Source organism: Camellia sinensis, chromosome 8 (assembly GCF_055761805.1).
Source record: "Camellia sinensis isolate YWXY chromosome 8, ASM5576180v1, whole genome shotgun sequence".
Classification (NCBI taxonomy): Eukaryota; Viridiplantae; Streptophyta; class Magnoliopsida; order Ericales; family Theaceae; genus Camellia; species Camellia sinensis.
The window spans coordinates 186,648,953-186,653,553 of NC_138968.1; the positions used below are offsets into that span (position 1 = coordinate 186,648,953).

The window sequence follows — 4,601 nt, forward strand, 5'->3', positions numbered from 1 at the left end:
CAAGTAACAACTATGAGTCAAAAATAAATGTAACTACAACTTTTGCCAAACGCAATCCGTGTGCATTGTTGGTAATTAAATAAAATTGCAAATACAAATAACAGTTGCAGGAAAAATTCAATGACAAAATGTAGATGGAATTTTAGAACAAATTGAAATTTACAAAAACAGTAGGAAGTTAACATTATTACATGCTACAATCCAACAAACGTGAAAGAATCAGAAGCCCAATACGACCATTCAATACAACGCCTAGTTAGCAACCCAGTCATGTGTTTCCATCATGGTGTATTATAGAGAATACAGATTTCCACACTCACCATTTTTGGTCGAGTGTTGTTTGGTCCTTGCATTTCCTTCAATTGTTGCTGATTGCATACAAGCATCGTCAAGCTTATCATCACTAAATCTTAAATATAAATACACATATATATATATATATATATATATATGCAAGTATTTATGTCAAGCTAGCCCCGAAATCTACATAACACACCTTTCGTACATCCGGGATTGAATCGACACCAATTTAAACATTTTTACACATGCAAAACCAAACCAACTTCAAACATCACAAACTGAACTTCGACAAGGCGCATACTTTCACTATAAAAAATGTAATTCTAGATTGTGAAAATGAACAACTAGTACCTGTAACAAATGAATGGTGCTATTAGCCGCTTTCAAGAAGAGCCATCGATAGTGTCAGACATTTGGATATGTTGTTCGCCAATTGTCTTCAATCTTTTCCTTCTCCTTTAAGAAAGAGCAAATCATACAAACTAGATTGAAAGGAAAATTACAGGGGTGGTGTACACATTTTGCCCTTGTCTAATTTGAATCGATGCCCTTTAAACTCCCTCAATTTTGACACTTCGTTTTAAATTTCGTGGACAATTTTGGTCAAATTGCTAATGGCGTTTGTGATTTTCAGAACAAACATTGTAATGTCAATTGATTAAGATTAACTAAGTTCAGTAAAGTTATAAGTTCACTAAAAAAAAAATTACACATGCCACGTATATGCATATTTTCTGATAGAAAATAGTGAAGAGTTGTAATCAAATGGACATAATTGAAAAAAAAAGTTCACAATTGACAATGCAAAGCGAGGCCATTCAAAATTTGTGCAAAACAAATGACACAAAGACAAAAGTACATGGGTTGCTGTAACAATTTATCGTAAAAAAAAATTCAGGGTATTCCTTGGTGATAGATTTCATTTGTTTACAAACATATACACGAAACCAACTGGTAGCAAGTCTTCAAGGAGAAAACTAACATTGTTGGTGCGAGGTGACCAATATTCATCAGATGCAATGATGACAATTCCTGCAAAGTATTTCAATCAATATTTACAAGAACACAAAAAAACAGCTTCAATATGTGGCTGTTAACTTGAAAATTTTGTGTAAATGCAACCAACAAAACGCATAATTTCCCAACACATATACAGATTTTGAAATGGTCAAAAGAAAGGACACACATCAAAATTTTGCATTTAGTTCAGATAACTTATAATTGAAAAAATTATTTGTACAAGCGATAAATGCATAATTTCTCAAAAATTGAAGAGGAATGACTACATTTTGTTTTTGATTTAGGGCTCAAGGACTACACGCACATACTTTTATGAAGGCCGGACTACAAAGGACAAGGAAGCAACTGAACTATTTCATGACGGGGTTAAACTATCTGGACAGGATTCTGCTATCACTGAAATTGGTGCTCATCCCAGGCACAAAAAGCAGATGAAACTCCATCAAGTTAAGGGCTTCAATTTCCTACTGAGCAACTTGGTTGCAAAGAATCCAGATGGCTGCATCCTAGCCCACGCTCTAAGCTCTGGAAAAACTTTCATGATAATTACATTTATGCAGAGTTTTCTGGCCAAGTATCCCCATGCTAAACCACTGGTGGTGTTGCCAATAGGCATTCTAGCCACATGAAAGAAAGAGTTCTTCACATGGCAAGTTGAGGACATTCCGCTATATGACTTCTACTATGTAAAAGCGGATAATCGAGCACAGCACCTTCAGGTGCTCAAACAATGGGCAGATCAAAGAAAAGTACTTTTCCTGGCGTACAGGCAAGTTTCTTCAATTGTATGTGACAATGAAACAAACAAGACTACCGCTGCCTGCCAACAAAAACTGTTAATGTACCCATCCATTCTGAACGAAGGTCGTACTCCCAAAAATGAAAATATGGATGTCCTGAACTTGCTCAATAAAGTCCAGACAGCCTGCAACTCCTGAATAACAACTACCTTTCTCTTGAAATGTAACTGCTATTCAATAGAAATATGATAATTTCAAGACAAAGGTAACTATCATTCAAGAGTTGCGTGCAATAACAGGTAAGGTTCTTCATTTCTATGAATAAGATTTTCTTCATGAATTGTCTGGGCTTGTTGACTTTACTGTATTTCTTTGCCTCAGCCCTACACATAAGCGTGAAATTGAAGAACTGAAGAACATAGTAAAGAATTTCAAAATTAGTTGGGATGGGAGCACACTTTATGTGCACGCATAGCTGAGATCTCTCTTAAAAAGTTCACCTACAAACACGTCAACCACAGAAAGAGAGGGGCTTGACGATGCCTGGATGGATCACATCTTAGAGAAGTTGGATATTAAAGAAGGACTTAAGGCAAACTTCTTCCTTAATTTGTCAGGCTTGTGCGAATCAGGTGGGGAGAAGGTATTGGTTTTCAGCCACTATCTCCAACCACTTAAGTTGTTGGAAAGGCTAGCCATGAAAGTGAAGGGTTCGACTCTAGGAAAAGAATTGTTTGTAATCACTGGTGATTCCAGTTCTGAGATTAGAGAGTGGTCCATCGATTGTTTTAACACTTTCCGAGTTGGTCGACTCCTCTTCGGATCAGTAAAAGCGTGTGGGAAAGGAATAACTCTCTACAAAATTTGAAAATCATCATCATCATTTCAACTCTTTCAATTGGGTTTCCTATGTTTTAAGTTCAATACCGTCAACTATGCATGAACTTCAGCACTGAAACAAATAGTTGTTTCTAAACATAAGTTTTGGTAATATAAAGTCACCGTGTACTACAAATTTGAAAACAGAATTCAATCGAGTGTGCTAGCCATTGCTGAATCAAGATTACTCATTGTTTTTTTTTTTTTTTGGGTTCTCTAAAAAAAGAATTGTTTTTCCCATACCAAGATTACACAAATATTTTTTTTTGTTATATATAACCTAACAACAGTTGGCCATGTAAATACTGGACACCTTTTATTCTTGTTGCTAACTACTATGAAACTTATGTTCAAGTTGCAGCACTGGTAGCAGAGGGAAGAGTTCCTATTCGAAAGGGAGAAAATACAAAAATCGAGTACAAAATAGTTCTTATTGGGTCGATTTGGGGTAGCAGAGGGAAGAGTTCCTATTTGAATAGCAGAAAATACAAAAATGGAGTAGAGAACAGTTCCTATTGGGTTGATTTTGGGTTGGGTGTGAAGGTATATGTGAATGAAAGAAAACAAACAAGAAGACAGAGAGACACAAAGATAGAGAGAGAGAGAGAGAGAGCGCGAAATGGAGGACATACCTACCGAAGGAGACAAAGCGATGGTGGTGCTCGATTAACCCATGCGGTTGTGCTCCAGGAACAAAAAATTTTCTTAAAAAATGAATTTATGAATGCACTTTCATGGCTAGCCTTTCCAAGAACTTAAATGATTTTTGTTCGCTAAACTTAAATAAATAAGCTTATTCTTTCAATATGATTTTTGCCCTCAAATATTTTTCTCTGTAAAACCCTAGAGCTACGGGGAAATAGAAGAACGGAGAGACAGAGAGAGAAACAGACAAACAGAGAGTGGGTCCGAGATGGAAAGACAGAGACGGACCGAGGGAACTTACACCTTTTCTAAACACTTACGCCTTTTTTGAAAAATTTATACCTTTTGTGACAACTTACACCTTTTTCTGCTTTTAGTTACACCTTTTATGAAAAGTTACACCTTTTATAAATTAATTTTTTTTCATAAAAGTTACACATTTTGTTGGAACTTACACATTTTGTAAAAATAAGTCTTACACATTTTGTGAAGTCACTTACATCTTTTGTGAAAAAACATACACCTTTGTAAAAACAAGACTTACACGTTTTGTGAAGTGACTTACACCTTTTGTGAAAAAACATACACATTTTCAAAAAAGTTATACCTTTTGTGAAAGAAATTGTTTCATAAAATTTACACCTTTTGTTAAAACATATACCTTTTCTGAAAACGTATACCTTGTAGTGAAATTACTTACACCATTTGTCAAAAGTTATACCTTTTGTAAAATATTTTTTTTAAAAAAAAAATTACACCTTTTGTTGGAACTTACACATTTTGTGAAAACGCAACTTATAACTTTTGTGAATTTATTTAGATCTTTTGTGAAAAAACTTACATCATTTCTGAAAAATTACACATTTTTTGAAATAATTTCTTTCACAAAATTTACACATTTTGTTAAAACTTACACCTTTTCTTAAATCTTAAACCTTTGAGTGAAAATACTTACTCATTTTCTGAAAAATTACTCCTTTTGTGAAATAATTTTTTTCATAAAATTTACACCTTTTG

At 34.4% G+C, this 4,601-nt stretch overlaps 1 pseudogene; it reads left to right on the forward strand.

Moving 5' to 3' along the window:
- Positions 1-914: 914 nt before the first annotated feature.
- On the forward strand, positions 915-2,928 carry LOC114272019 (protein CHROMATIN REMODELING 35 pseudogene; annotated as a pseudogene).
- The last annotated feature ends 1,673 nt before the right edge of the window (positions 2,929-4,601 follow it).